This window comes from Pinus tabuliformis, chromosome 1_2 (genome assembly GCF_031772625.1).
Source record: "Pinus tabuliformis cultivar Carrire ecotype Pingquan chromosome 1_2, CPIR1, whole genome shotgun sequence".
Taxonomy (NCBI): Eukaryota; Viridiplantae; Streptophyta; class Pinopsida; order Pinales; family Pinaceae; genus Pinus; species Pinus tabuliformis.
In genome coordinates, this window is record NC_142298.1 from 27,091,014 (window position 1) to 27,108,020 (window position 17,007).

The 17,007-nt window shown below is 37.3% G+C and overlaps 1 pseudogene across 1 annotated transcript; it reads right to left on the bottom strand.

Annotated features, from left to right (window-relative positions):
- Nucleotides 1-15,592: 15,592 nt before the first annotated feature.
- On the bottom strand, nt 15,593-16,478 carry LOC149204188 (thaumatin-like protein; annotated as a pseudogene). Its single transcript, XR_016251748.1, has 2 exons — nt 16,351-16,478; nt 15,593-16,232 (listed from the first exon to the last, which is right to left on the bottom strand). The product of XR_016251748.1 is annotated as a thaumatin-like protein (transcript).
- Between the last annotated feature and the right edge of the window lie 529 nt (nt 16,479-17,007).

Sequence of the window (17,007 nt, forward strand, 5' to 3'; positions counted from 1 at the left end):
GTGCCATCATCAGGGTGAGTTTCTCAACTATTGCATTTGCTTTTGCATCTATCGTTTTCGCTTGCTATTTCTTTTGCAAGTGTCATTTTTTCCCACTTTCATTCTTGCATGTGTCACTTGTGTTTTATTTTGTTTTCACATGTGTTTATTTCACTCTTGCATGTCTCATTTTAACTTGTTTTGCATATCCTAAGATCACCTTGGAACACCTTTTAGAGGAAGCTCTAGTGCAATCTCTTGCATTGGTTAATGTTATCTATCATGAGAACATGTGTTGGACACTCTCCCATAACATAATGCATATTTTGATTGTAGTCAAAACTTGTCACAAAGGCTTAAATCCCAACTGTTAGACATGGAGATAAGTGTCATTTTATTGTCGCTTCAATGTATGTCTGATGGTTTTGGGTACTACACATATCCTAGACATGTGCTTTATTATGAATGTGTGTGCAATCATGTTCGGGACCTGTTTGTATTCTCTTACTTTCTCGTTCTTGTCTTACTGATATAACACAATCAATTTTTGGATTCTTCCTTAACCTCACATCATTCACAAGCTATGAACACCTTTAACCTTTAGTCAAGTTATGAGCACATTGCACACTATCAAGCCTTAGTTATGAGGCTCTTGTTGCTTAGACTTTCTCTCTTTTCCCATCCCGAGGACAACTCCCTTCACATGTGCATTGTGCATCCCTAAAGCATAGTCACTCAACCCTTTCTGCTTACACTTTCTAAATTCACAATTCCTTAATCAACCTTTCCTTCATTTCACATTGCACAATCCTAGTGGACAATAGGGTCATTCCTTGGCCCTTGCATTGGTGACCTGTTTAATCCTTAAGGGATCCTCCACACTTAACTATGCATTACATAGTCACAATTCCCAAGCATGTCACCCTCGTCTCCTGGAATTTCCCACTACATAGAGCCTTTCCTCTTTCTCTTTCCATTGAGAAATGCACGCTTGTAGTGCCTAAACCTCGATCCCCTAGCTCCTAAATCTGTGCTATGAACCTATTAGGGCCCCTCTCTTAATATTTTCACACGGTCCAACCACAGTCAATACCTCGCATGATAAAATAAGATAGAACAAGTGATTTTGGGGACTGATGTTGTCTTCTAATGAGCGAATTTCATTTGCATGTGCTATAATCCTTTGTTTGTAGGTATGTGAGGGAGATGGAGAGTTTTTTGTGAGTTAGGGGAAGTACTCTTATGAAATACTTCAGATATTTCATATGCAGGACTATTATCCTATGGACACTCCTCTAGCTACAAACTAGAGGAAGGAGGGTACTTCTTCAGGAAAAGAAGTTAATGCTACCATCTACAAACAACTTGTGGGGAGCTTGATGTATCTGGTGAACACAAGGCCGGACATGTGCTTTAGAGTTAATCAACTGAGTCAATTTATGGTGAATTCTACCAAGCTTCACTAGAAAGCAACAAAGAATGTGCTCAGATACCTCATAAGCATAACAAATTATGGTTTGTGGTACAAGATGATAGATGGTGTGAAGCTCCAAGCCTTCAATGATACAGATTGGGTAGGGTGTCCATCAGACAGGAATAGTACTTTAGGAGCTATCTTTAGTATTGGGTCTGCAGCTATTTCCTAGTATAGTAGGAAACAAAGATGTGTGGAATGGAACTCAGCATAAGTCGAGTAAAAGATTTCTAATCAAGCAACATGTAAGGCCATATGGATTAGGAAAACTCTTGTTGGTCTTTTCAATTAGGGGACGAACCCAATAGTGATTTATTGTGATAATCCGAGTTGTATCAAACTCTCTATGAATCCAGTGTTTCATGATAGGTCCAAGCAGGCTTATATAAGGGACTATCACTTGAGAGATTATGTGCAGAGGAGAATTATGATGTTGCAGTACATTCCCACTAAGAAGAAGGATGCAAATATTTTGACAAAGGCATTGCCAAGAGGCAAGTTCGAGTTCCAAAGGTGCAAGATAGGGGTGGTGCAGAAACTTTTTCTTGCTAAGAGGGAGTGTTATATGTGTAGCAAGAAAATCCTCCATTTGACTTGTGTCTTAGTCCAATAGAGAAGTTTGATTTTCTACATAAGCCTGATGACTTAGATTGTAGTTAGCTTGAGTGACATGGCCTTGTCACCTAGTTAGATCGGAAAATTTGAGTTTATAGACTTGGAGTAGAGTTATGCATGTAGTGATTGCTAAAATTTAGCAACCTACTTCAGTTATTTTGAGTTAAAATTAGTTAACTAAGCTCTAGTCATTAATAGAGTCTGTTGAAGGTAAGTGGATTAATTAAGACTCTTTGCAACTCACTGATCTCTCAGTTAACTAGTTAATCAACCAAAAATATCCTAGTCATGTATGGAATTCAAATTGCCTAGCTAGAGTGGAGGAAAATGCACATTGTAATCATACTAGTTGAATGTACAGGCTTTGAAATTAAGAAAGCGATCAATTCACTTATATTTGCACAAGGGAATAGGGAATTCCCCTATTCTTTAGGAGATCAATTTCTCCAGGATAGCACAAGGAAATATGAGGAAGATAGGGGGCTTGAATAGGCTAAGTGTTGGCCAAAGATAGTCATTCAACAAGAGAACAATTTTATAATGTAGGGTGTGCTTTAGATCTTGATGTTGACATTGTAATAATTTCTCACTCTCATCTGATTAATGACAAGCAGAAGAGGGGTTTTCCCGGTTGGGTTCCCTTGTAGATCATTGTGTTCCTTGGGTTTTGATGGTTGCATGTCATTGCATGTGGTTCTATATTGTGATTTTGTATTGCGCAAATTGTAGAAGAAATTTGTTTCTCTTTGTTTCAGTTCGAATTCATCAGTGGTAACAAATTTATTTCCATTTCTAAAAAACAATATATTATATAAATACTAGTACATTATATGTCCAAATTTGTTATGAATTCATTCATTCATGTGATTCCATCAGCATGAATGCATAATAATGACTATGAGATATCTTGTGAGTATTAAAGCATAATACTTATACCATAGCAATTTCAACTTTATTAATATTTATCAACTACAAAATGGTTTCATTCAGAAATAAGCATCAATTGAAAAGTCCAAGTCACAAATATACATGACCCCGGCCACCTTACCTTGAAGATAAGGATTTAATATGAATGCATTTGTTACTATAAAAGAAATCGAAACTGATAAAGTTCTAGCCTCCATTGCAACCACCAGCCAACAAGTTAAGTGTCACTACTATAATACAATGAGTTGCAATTCAGAAGAGACTCAATGAGTTGCAATTCAATGAGTTGCAATTCAGAAGAGACTCTATATATAGAGGTCCACTGACCAGTGATCCACTTGGCTTGTATCTAACGGGTAGAGTGTATTAACTAGCACAACCACATTTATCAATGCGATTGATAAACGCCGATAGGCGTATATGCACATTTTCCAATGTAGTTGATATACCCCGATAGACTTATATCAACCACATTAATAATTATTATGGGTATTTAGGATTATTAATAACTATATAAATATTAACAACCAAATTATTCCTATATATTATTATATAAATATTATATTAATAATATAAACTCCTAATATATATTAATTAATAATAAGAATAGCTCATAATAATATTAAATTATCTTTATATTATTAAAATAATATAATAATATAAAATAATAATAATAATAATTGATTATAATATTATATTATTATTATATTACTATAATAATATACAAATATAATTATTATTATTATAATAATATAATCAATATTATTATAATAAGAACCATAAAGACCAATTATTTATTATTTATGATAATTAATAACTATACAAATAATAACAACTATATTCTTATATATTTATGATTATTATATTAATATTATTATAATAATATAAACTATAACTATTATTATTGTTATGCTTTAGTATTTTTAATATTCATTTTAGGGTCATAGGGTTAATTATTATCAATATTTAGGATTATTAATAGCTATATAAATAACTCTATAGGATTATTAATAAGTATTTTTTTTTTCTAGGTTAAGACTAAACTAAGTACCCACGGGGAATTGAACCAGTGACCTATCCCAAGGAGTGCCTTAACAGCGCACCCATTCACCATCAATCCAAAGCCCCATGGGCAAGATTATTAATAAGTATATAAATATTAAAAACCAAATTATTTCTATATATTATTATATAAATATTATATTAATATTATAATAATAATATAAACTCCCAATATATATTAATTAATAATAATAATAGCTCATATTATTATTATTATTTGATTATAATATTATAATAATATACAATTATTATTATTATTATATAAACAATATTATTATAATATATTATTTAAATAAGAACAATAAAGACCAATTATTTATTATTTATGATAATTAATAACTACAACTATATTCTTATGTAATTATATATTTATGATTATTATATTAATATTATTATAATAATATAAACTCATAATAATAATATTATTATTAATTATTATTATTATTCTTAAACTTTAGTATTTTTAATATTTATTTTAGGATTTGTATACATAAAGTTAATTATTATCAGTATTTAGGATTATTAATAACTATATAGGATTATTAATTACTATATAAGTACTAAAAACCAGATTATTTATATATATTATTATATAAATATTATAATAACTATATAAACTCCTAATATATATTAATTAAATATAAGAATAGCTCATAATAATATTAGATGATGATAATAATAATAATAATAATAATAATAATAATAATAATAATAACAACAACAACAACAACAACAACAACAACAACAACAACAACAACAACAACAATAATCAATATTATTATAATAATAACAATAAATACCAATCAAATCTCGGACGACACGATGAAGTCTGCAACTGAGGGTTTCAGTTAGGGTTTTCTCTCTGCAGCGGTTACTCAAACCGGCCGCTGTATTCTTCGCGGTTCGCATCTCGTTACTGTCGCTATACTCTCCGCCCTCAACTTACCTGTTACGGTCGCTACACCGGAGGCACCTATACTGTGCGGATTTCACGGGTGTAATTATTTCTGTTCCTCAACCGCTCCTCTCGTGGCATGCTTGCGGTTACTGTGTTGACCGGTTCGAGGGTGCCTGCTTTCCGTTTACCTGCAGTCGTGAGGAGGACTTCTTTGTTCCTAGGCGCAGCTGTCACCATGGAGGACTTGGATGCCGTTGATTACTCCGAAGACCCGTTGGAAGGGGTCTCCATCTGGCGTACCCCATTTTCCATGTCGACCTGCTTATTCAGCTCTAGATTCTCCCTAGCTGAACCCTCTTGGCCTCCTGTGGTCCTACCAGACGATCCCCCCACCTAGCCAGCGCTCTCTACTCCTCCGGCATCTTCGTCTACACTTGGGTTTGTCTCAGCTTGTCTAAACCCTAACCCTTGTTTAGATCCCCCTTACCCGGGTTCAAACCCTAACTCCCTTCCTCCAGTGACCAACTACCCTCTTGTGTCATACAATTTCACATCTCCAGCTCCCCCATCCGGCAGTTACTCCGTTGTCTCGCCGCTCGCCGGATCCCTGCAATCTGCTGATTTTCCCCCCTTGTCGCACAACCACCGACCTACCCACACCTCATCGGGTTCATCTCATAACAGGGCATCGTTTCCCCATCCCCCACAGGGTACAAAGAAGAAGCATAAGTGTTTTAAATCCAAAGCAGACGACATTTTCTTGAGATTAGAAGAGGACATTTAGTGGGGTGAAGCCATGGACTTTGCGGACATAGTCCTTATCGATCGCATCAGGGGAAGAAATTACTCGGCTGCGAGACAGAAGACCTGGGCAACCGAAGTATGGGGTCACCATCTGGTCGACATCCCATTCGTGCAGACCTTTGTGAGGGGATGGTTCGCCCTAAGATTCGCTCATGGCGACCACACAAATTGGGTCCTATCTTCATACTAGCATTTCGATCATGCCCCAGTATTGCTAAAGCGTTGGACACCACTTTTTGACCCCGAGACTGAGCAGATCAGTATTGGACCTGTATGGATTCGACTGTCGGGCCTCCCATTACAATACTGGTCCGAGGACATCTTCAAACGGATTGGTAACGCAATCAGCACTTATATGGAATACGACAAATCATATCTGCAAACGGGTATGATGGCCTACGCTCGAATCCTTATTAATATCGACACCAGAGGAGGTCTATTGGAATACATTACCATGCAATGGCGGGACACATCCCGCAAGCAGATCATAGACTATGAAGGCATTCAATATTGTTGCCGCAGATGTCACAAGGTTGGGCACCTATACAGGGACTACCCCCTCCTCCACAAAAAAAGGGGCCCTGAATAGAACCGAGAACCGGAACCGACGGAGGGTGGACCATCACAGCCCAAGAGATGGAAGGAGAGCCCACACAACTTCTAGTGGATAATTCACTAGGAGATTCGAGAGATATATAGGGCACTTCTGCTTCAAAGGTATCTGACAAGCGTCCAATGGACTCCATACCTGCTTCGCCTCCTCCGCCCATCAGCTCAGACACTTCTAGAGATGTCGCCTCGACTGAGGGTACATTTTTCCCTATTTCATCCTCTGTATTTGGCATATCTCATATTTTTGCATCGCTCTCTTGCATTGGTATCCCCTCCCCCCTCATCTCCTCTGGCTCCCTTCAAATACCCCCCCTCCCTCTAGGCTACACCCCCCTCCTCCCTCCTCTGCACACTTCCCTTTCCCTCACACTCTCCCTCCCTCTGTCCCCCCTCCCTGATATCCTCCCCCTCCCCTTCCTTCCCCCCCCCCATCCCACCTTACACCCCCACCCCGATCCCTCCTCCATCCCCCCCCTCTTCCCCTCGATACCCTCTGCGGTCCAGAACAAAGGGAAAGGATGTCGACGCGATAGGCATCGAACCTATTTACCCCACGACCTCCTTTAAATCGGCTAGAGGCCGCCCCTCCCGACTCACCAAGGCCAGACATGCAGTGGGGGAAGAATTTGCCCTTAGGCGACAACAAACGATTGACAGGGCCCTTAGAGCTAGGGATGGCCCTCTGCCTATCCCTCCATGAAAATTCTATCCTTCAACTGCCGAGGGGTTGCTAGCCCCCCAAAAAAACTAGCCCTGCGAAGACTGCTCACCTCGACTGCCTTGGAAGTGATCTTTCTTCAGGAAACCCTCTGCTCGGCTGACACTCTCATACCTATTCTTCGCTCTTGGCTTCCGAGCTGGACATTTCATGCTTTGGATGCATCTGGGAGATCGGGGGGCATTGCTATCGGTTTCTGTAATAAATCCTTGGTTCTTCGAAACACCTGGGGAGGCAGAGGCTACATCGATATGGACTTATTGGACCGCTCCCTTAATGCTGAGATTCGTATCATCAATGTTTACGGACCTTGTGTGGACAGGGAACCATTTTGGAGAACCCTGTTCGCATCTGAACTTTTCCGGGCAGACAACATCATCCTGGGAGGGGATTTGAACTTCTCCTTGGGTCACTGTGAATCCTGGGGACACTCGGCCCAAGCGGATTACCTGTCTGACTCGATCTCCACCTTACTTGAAGCTCATCATTGGGTTGACATCCCTCCTGTCAGGTTACATTATACCTGGTCCAACAATAGAAGTGGTGATCATAGTCTAGCTAGAAGACTCGACAGATTCCTCATCAAAGAGGCATTCCTTACTCTCCACCCTCGTATTAGACAGTGGGTTGGATCTGGGGGGTTATCTGATCACAGGCCTGTCTTCCTGGAACTCTCTGAGGATATCCCGAGGATCAAAAGCCCCTTTAAATTCAATGCTTCTTGGCTCAAGGATCCCAACTATCATCAGCTTGTATCGGAGTATTGGAGATCAAATCCTATCACGGAAGAGGAGGAGCATACTACTGGTTTTTTAAGGGAATTATCTGAACTCAAAAGGCTCTCCAGAAACTTGGCACACCTGAAGTGGATTAACGATGACAAGATTCTGAAGGAGGCTGAACGATCCATTGCAACATTTGAGGATTCAACAGATGGCACCTTCACAGCACCGGAAAACAAGGATCTATACTCTACTCTTATATCTAAGCGCACACAAATTCTAAAGGAAAGAGAGGAGATCTGGAACCTTAGAAGTAGATCCATATGGCTGACCGATGGAGACAATAACACTAAGTTCTTCCACAAATTTGCAAATGGCAGAAAAGCCATTAACACCATCTGGGAACTACAAAATGATCAGGGGCAGAGGATTACTGATCAGCAGGGTCTGGCTAGACTTACTAACAAACACTTCAAAACCATCTACAAGGCTCCCTGTGTGGCTAACATACTAGAGATAATGCGGGTCACTGCATACTTCCCCAGATATGTAGAACAAGAGGATTCAGAGAACCTGATGATGGCTGTTTCGAAGGAGGAACTAGAGGCCACCATTAAATGGTTCAAAAAAGACAAGAGCCCTAGACCGGATGGGTGGACCACTGAATTATTTATTGCATTTTTTGACATCTTGGGGGGATGATTTTTTCATAATCGTGGAGGACAGTAGGAGGAATGGTAGCATACATGCAGCCATCAAATCCACTTTCATTGCGCTTATTCCGAAATCTGATTCACCTACCTCCTTTAATGACTTTAGACCCATCTCTCTCTGTAATGTTCTGTACAAGATTATCGCCAAAATCATAGCAAATCGCCTGAAGCCTATACTGTCTTGTCATATATCCCCCGAACAATTTTCTTTTCTCCAGCATCGTCAGATACATGAAGCGATTGCCACTGCACAAGAACTCCTCCATACTCTGAAGACTAAGAAACAGAAGGGCATGATTCTCAAGGTGGACCTTTCTAAGGCATTTGATAGAGCAAATTGGCTCTATATTAGGTTAATACTTACTCACCTTGGCTTCCCTTATGCCTACATTAAATGGGTTATGAGTTGTATCAAGGATGTATCCTATAGTGTCCTCCTTAATGGTGAAGCTACCCCTTTCTTCCTATCAGAAAGGGGGCTCAGACAGGGTTGCCCCCTCTCCCCGCTACTCTTCCTCCTTATTATGGAAGGTCTAAGCAGATCCATCTCTGCTGCGAAGGACAGACAACAGCTCACTGGCATCAAGATTTCAGATAATTTCTTTCTGACTCATCTTCTGTTTTGTTGATGATGTTATAATCTTCTTAAACGGAAGGATCAGAGATTCTTCAATTATGCACAATATCTTCAAGCTCTTCCAACAGGCTACGGGGATGATGATTAATGAAGGTAAATCTACCATCACCATTATCGATTGTTCTCAAGATGAGTCTATATATACTACCCATCGTTTTCCTTTCTCTGTACTTCACTTGGATGATGGGCTTAAATATCTGGGCTTCCGATTAAAGCCTCTCGGGTATAGGATAGCAGACTGGACGTGGCTTATCGGAAAAGTGGAGAGCCGATTACAAATCTGGTACCACAAATATATTTCCAGGGCTGGTAGATTAACCCTCATCAAGGCAGTTATTGAGGCCACTCCAGTTTTCTGGATGACACTTGCATGGATACCAAAAGGCATATTAAACAGAATACAAAACATTTGTTGCAGATTCTTATGGAAGGGAAATCAACCGGGGAAAACTTTTTCTTGGGTGAAATGGGATCGCATCGCTATACGTAAATGATGGGGAGGATGGGGCATAAAAAGGCTTGAGCTACTCTCATAAGCCTTGGCAGCTAAGCTGGGTTGGCAGCTCATCAGCTCAAACAGTCTCTGGACCCGGGTAGCACTAGCAAAATATATATGGCCTACAAATTTGATGGATTGGCTCAGACAGTCTCGGCCCCCAGCTAGAAATATCTCCAACATATGAAAGGCAATGATGAAAGTGCTCCCCCTGCTGCGACTTGGAAATACTTGGGGAATAAAGGAAGGCAACACCGTCTGCATTGGAACAGACCCTTGGGTATGATGCGGGAACGCTCACAGATTACCTGCCGACTTAATCAACTACCTAAATGATAGAGGCATCATACACATCAAGCACATTGGCGACCAAAACAACTCCACTGTCCTTCAACAAGCTTGGAAATCAGCTTATGATTTGGACATACTTGAGCATTGGAGACAAGACTGGCAGCTATATATTGAAGCCCTCACACGGGCCCATATTCGCTTAACGGAGGAACCCGACGAAATCATCTGGGCCCTTGCCAAGACAGGTCTTTACTCCCCAAAAGAGGGATACATCAGCCTCATGGATCCCCATAAACCTCAATCTATTGACCCAAATTGGAAATCCTTCTGGAAACTCAAGGCCGCCCCTCGCACTCGCCTGTTAATGTGGAACATTCTCTTAGACAAGATCCCTACGGGTGCTAATCTGATGAAGAGATCCTTTCATGGCCCCTTCTGTTGCCATCTGTGTCGTATGGCTGATGAGAACACCGAACATCTCTTCCTGAATTGCACTTCATCTAAAGAGTTATGGAACGGTATATCTGCTCACTACCCTTCCTTACTCCCCTGGCAAGGCAACAATATCCAAGATGCTTGGAACTCATGGTGCCTTGCCCACAAAGGCAAAGCAAGGAACATGCCTCTTCTTGTCAACTGGGCCATCTGGATAGCTAGGAATCAGTCCATCTTCAATCTCAGGGAACCACACTGGCCATCTATCATGCAACACATAATCTCAGATTATGATCACCTTCCAGAAGAGGACCCCGTAGCCCCACAGCGCATCATCACCCCGAAGATCATTGATAAATCTAAACCTTGGGCATATTTTGATGGTTCATCCCAGGAAGCAGGCTGTGGAGGGGGACTTATCCTACACCTAAATGATAAACACTGTTTCAAAATCCAAGTAAACCTGGGGATGGGCACGAACAATTTTGCCGAACTCTGCTCTGCAAAACACCTCATATACTTTGCATTATCTCATCATTGTACATATCTGCAGTTATTTGGTGATTCAAAAATGGTATGTAATTGGCTCAATAATGCATCTCATTGCAATTCATATTCTCTCATACATATCCTCGAGGAAGCTCACAGATTGATAAACATATTTGACTCTTTTGTCTGTAGACATATCTACAGGGAACAAAACACCGAGGCTGACCAACTTTCAAAAGAGCCAACACATCTTCAGGACAATGTCTGGTTGATACAGGAGGAGATTACCACAAACCGTTTATAGAACAGGGACAAATTGGGCTTTAAGCCCATGTTTTTTGTAGTGCTCATTGTAAAAACATGTTTTAATTTCTTATATCTATCAGTCGGCTGTAGAAACAGTTCTTGTATAGACATACATAGTACTCTCTCTGTATAGAGAAGATATATATATTTTTTTGCATCTTTTTCCCTCTAGCTGTTGAGGGCAGTTTTGATACAACTCTGATTCCAGACTCCCTGCGAGGAGATTCACCACTCAGCAGTTCAAGTTTTTGTAAACAGACTTATACGTCTTCTGATAAGGCAAGTAGGCAAGTAATGCCTCCATATGCATATGCCTCGGCATCTACAAAATGTAATTTCTTAAGTTAATAGAAATTACGACTTTTTCCAAGGGAAAAAAAACAATAAAGACCAATTATTTACGATATTTAATAACTATACAAATATTAGCAACTATATATTTATATATTTATGATTATTATATTAATATTATTATAACAATATAAACTCATTATAATAATAATATTATTATTATTCTTAGGTTATAGTATTTTTAATATTTATCTTAGGGTTTGTATACATTAGGTTAATTATTATTGGTATTTAAGATTATTAATAACTATATAAATAACTATATAGGATTATTAATGACTATATAAATATTAACAACCACATTATTTATATATTACTATATAAATATTATATTAATAATATAAACTCCTATATATTAATTAATAATAAGAATAACTCATAACAATATTAGATTATCATTATTTTATTAAAATAATAAAATAATATAAAATTATAAAAAAATCATAACAATTGTATTGTATTATTATTATTATTATAAAATATAATAATAATAATAATAATATTTGATTATAAAATTATAATAGTATTATATTTGTATCATGATCCGGATTATCCACAGTTTCTAGTTCATTCTGCCAACGTTTCAAACCCCAAAGGCGGTCCATCATCAGGACAAATCAGATAGAATATGAATGAAAGATTATTGAGAGAAGAGAGCCTTGCGACCTGGATATAAATAAACCAAGAACCCTAATTTTATAAAAGCCGACACATGATTTCTAATTTTTATTAATTATTATTTTATTTTTATTTATTATTTTCCTTTATAATAATTTTATAAATTTTTATAAAATTCTATCTATAAAAGTTTTATAAAAACTTTAATTAATTATTTAATTATTCATTATTAGTTCAGGTTTAATTATTTTAATCATGAACAAATAAGTTTAATTTATCTTATTTTATTAATTTTGGACTTCAATTATTAATTATTTTAGTTTTAATTGATTAATTATTTTTATTTAATTAATTAATTTACATTAAACTATTAATTATTTTTAGCATTCCTTCAATTAATCAATTATTGATTAATCAATTAATTAATTGATTAATTAATTAATTAACTAATTAATTAATTAACTTATCAAATTAATTAATTAATTAATTTCTAATTTTTATTTTTATTTGATTAATAAATTGATTAATTAATAAATGACTTTTTGCTGCAACCCCAAATCTCACATCCATATAGGATAACACTAACTTTTCAAAGAGGAACTTCTTTTTATCCCACATTACGAGATTTGCCATTTTACAATTATTTTCAAGACCAAAATAAGCTTTCCACCCCCCGTTAATCCTTTTCTCGATGCTATGGTTCCAATTGAGCTTGTGATGAATATCAATTCCTAGGTACTTGTAAGAATACACTTCCTCCAAGTTATTATTGTCATACTTAAAATTAGCGTAAGTGTCCTTCTTGGATTTGATAATCATAACTTTTGTTTTGCCAATGTTGACAGTCATACCCATGGTAGAGCAGAAATCCTTAAGAAGCCTAAGTTGCTTATCAAGGTCAGATGGGCACCTTATGAGAAGAACAATATCGTTAGCATAGAGAAGAAGGATGATGACCGTCCCAGCTAAGATCATGCTAGCACAACCTGCTTCCTCTAAATAACCTTCGAGCTTGTTGATGTAAATGCGAAATAGGTTAGGGGAGAGGGGGCAACCTTGTTTTAACTCCGATATTACACTTAATATCTTTCGACCACTCATCATTGCTCTTTAGTTTGGAAATTACATTCTTGTATAACCTTATAGCGCTAGCTCTCAACTCGAAAGGAACCTTTAGCTCTTCTAATCTATTTCAAAGGTTGTTTCTAGGAACCATATCAAAACCCTTTCTAAAGTCCACAAAGCAACAAAAGTGATTGGATTTATCATTACGACATTCCTCCACAATGATCCTAAGCGTAACGAGGTGGTCTGTTGTTGAGTGATTCCTTTTTAAACCTGCTTGGCCTTTAGCTCGCTTACCTTCACTTTCAAGCCATATGCTCAACTTCTTTTCCAAAATACTACCATATAACTTGGCTAAGAGAGGGCTGATCATAATTGTTCAATAATTAGAGGGGTTATTTGTATCCACACTTTTAAAAATGGGGATAATGAGGCTCTCAATCCATGGTTTAGGGAACCCTTGCTTGACTGCTTGATTGAAAAGCTTGTGGATGCGGGGGATGAGAACAAGACCTCCAATATTTAATATTTCTGCCTGGTAACCTTCAATGTCCTTAGCTTTCCCATTAGGTAGGTGATTAACCCCAAACTCAATGCCTTCTAAAGAGAAAACTTCTTTCGTTGTGAGCAGGGTTTCAAGTTATCCATAACATTGGGAGATTCATAAAGCTTTTTAAGATAGGAATTCCAATCAGGTAGAGAAATTTTATTATAATCTTTAGTTTTCCTAGTCAGAATCTGCCTCCAAAATTTCTTAGGACCTACCTTCAAGAGGTGTAAGAGATTCTCTTGTCTTTGACGAATGTACTGCCTCTTTTTCCTTTTAGTTAAGGCTTTGTATATTTTTATCTTGCCCATTTTAAGAGATTCATAAACAGCTTCCTTAATTGCTCTCCTTGCACTTTTACAATCTTTGTCATACCATGGGTTGGTTTTTCTATTTCTTTTACTATTTGAAACTTCAATTGAGAACTTGTTAATAGAATATGAGAGGGTTGTAGTAAAATTATGATAGAGGTCTTCTATGTTGTCTATACTGGATAAAGGAAGCAAATTAGTTTTTAATTCATTTAGAAAGAGATCTTTTTTATTTCTATCAAATATTAAGTTCTTTTGGCTATAAGGATTATTTTCTATGGGATCTCTATGCATGACAAAATTGAGAGTTATAAGCAAAGGCATATGATCAGAGTCAGACTCGTGGCCGTTTAAAATGTCAAACTTTATTATTTTTTTAGATAACAGGAGCTCGGAAATAACATAGTCTACCACGTTGCTACCAAGCCCATGGATGGAGGTCATCTCGCTAGAATTGACCCACTTCGTTAGACCATTGCAAATAATGAGATCCTGAGCACCACAGAGCTTGACTAGCTCCGACCCAAACAAATTCTCCCCAATATAGAATCCTAATATATATTAATTAATAATAAGAATAGATCATAATAATATTAGATTATCATTATATTATTAAAATAATATAAAATTATAAAAAAATTCATAACAATTATATTTTATAATAATAATATATTTGTTTAAATCTAACTGTGAACTGGGAAATATGTAGCGCCCAATATAATATGGCACAGTTCTCCTAGAATGGTTAGAAGACATGTAGTTTATTGATTGACCAAGTATACAATATAGCACAGGTCCCCAAACTTTTTGTTTAATGATTGACCAAGAATACAATATGGCACAGGTATCGAAGAATACAATATAGCACAGAAGATATGGCGTTTAATGATTACAATATGGCAAAGGTCTCCAAGAATACAATACAGCACAGAAGGGACGGGGTTTAATGATTAAATATGGCACAGGTCTCCAAAAATACAATATAGCACAGGTCCCCTAAATTTTGATTTAATAATTAACCAAGAATACAATACGACACAGGTCTTGTGGACTGGTTAGAAGAGACGGGATCGTCGTTTGGCACATTAAAATTACTTCCCAATTTTCGCAACTCGTAATCTTCTAGGTGTTCCCGGTCCGTCTTGAAACTAGTGGTCACAGACTTCCCTCTTCCTGGTTCGTACATGAAAATCTGAATGACAAATACGATTGATTGGAAACTTTCGCAAGCTCTTCGCATGTTTGAGTTTTGAATAAATGTTTACGTTAAAACAGGTTTGATTTAATCTTAGTACAATTAGGTTTCGAATAAATGTGTAGTCATTTCCTTACTTTAATATTTATAAAATTATCTATAATTATTTATTTTAACATTTATAAAATATCTTTAATTATTTATTAAATCATTTAAGATCCCTTAAAAAATATCCAAATTGATGCATATACCCCTTAATTTTTCCAAAATAGCATTACTCATTTGCAAAGTAGAAGTAAAACACCTTTGGCTTTTACAGGATAGAACTTCTTGCAACCATGCACGCAATGGTATTCTTATTATAAATATGAAAATACAATCAACATGATTGTAATACTCTTATTATAGCTATGGTACTACATAGAAATCGGTTTAATAACGATGTATTTTATGTAACGACCAGAGAATTCAGTATGATAAACTTCTAATCAAGGGCAGAATATAATGTTGTAATTAGCACCAGAAGCGCAAGCGTGGGTTTTGGTGTCATCAGTGGGATATAGGTAGGCATCTGGGCACTGGTCCATTTTGCAAGTCAGTGCTTTGCAGCTACCGTCGGAGGGAGTTAGGGAGAGAGGGACATTGAAACCATCAATTACAGAGAGGTCATAGAAATCTTGATTGTTGCCCCCATTCAGAGTATATTCAACCAGCGTTGTAGGAGACTGTCCCGAGAGCGTACAGCTGAGCACGCCACCGCAGTCACCAGTGCTGCAGCTTCCTTTACCAGAGGCATCAAAAGAGAATCCAGTACGTCCCCAAAATCTACCTGAGCTTGTTCCTGCGGGCACGTCAACACTCCATGATTGACCCTGCCCCAACGCTTGACCGCCACCTACGGGAATTCCTGCGGGCCATACCGTGTATGAACACTAGTTCTGGATCACAAACGTCGCACCCGTAGCTCCTGCAGTTACAAAAGCAAAAAAATATTTCTTTATGATATCAAATATTTCTTTATCATATCTGAACTGATTTACGTACATAAAAGATGCAATGCATTCAAGGGATTACTGCAACCTTACCTTGAAGACAAACGTTAAATATCAAAGCTAGTATTGTTGTAACATAAATCAAAACTGCTAATGTTCTTGCCCCCATTGCAACGTCCACCACCAAGTAATTAAACACAAGTACTAAACAACGATGGAATTGCGGTTGAGCTTATTTGATGTTGTATAACACGAATGGCACTCTATATATAGCGGGGTCTTAGCGTAGCGTATACTGCACGAAATTCTTATGAAGGTTGATCCCCCCTAGTTGGGCGGCGTGGGATGAATCAGAAGGCGCGCTAATCGCTCTTGGACATCCGGGTTTGTTCCAGATGTTCCGGGTCTTCTTAAACTAGCGATCACGAAATGCTTATCCACACTGAGAGTGTGGAAAAAATTACTAAGGGAGAGGATAAGGAAAAAAACGTGACGTTGATATTTATTTGAGTATTTCATGAATGTTTTTCTATATAATTAAGTAAAATTAATTAATTTTATTTTTTTAATCAAATTTTAAAATATTTTTTAAATCTACAATTAAATAAAAATTAAAATGTGAAAAAATCACTACCAACTTGTTAACTCCCTCACCTTGTATTGCTGTAATGTTCCGGGCCGTCTTAAACTAGCCCTCTTCTTCTAGAATATGCCACTAAAAATTATCCGCTGGAGTGTATGACTCACTAT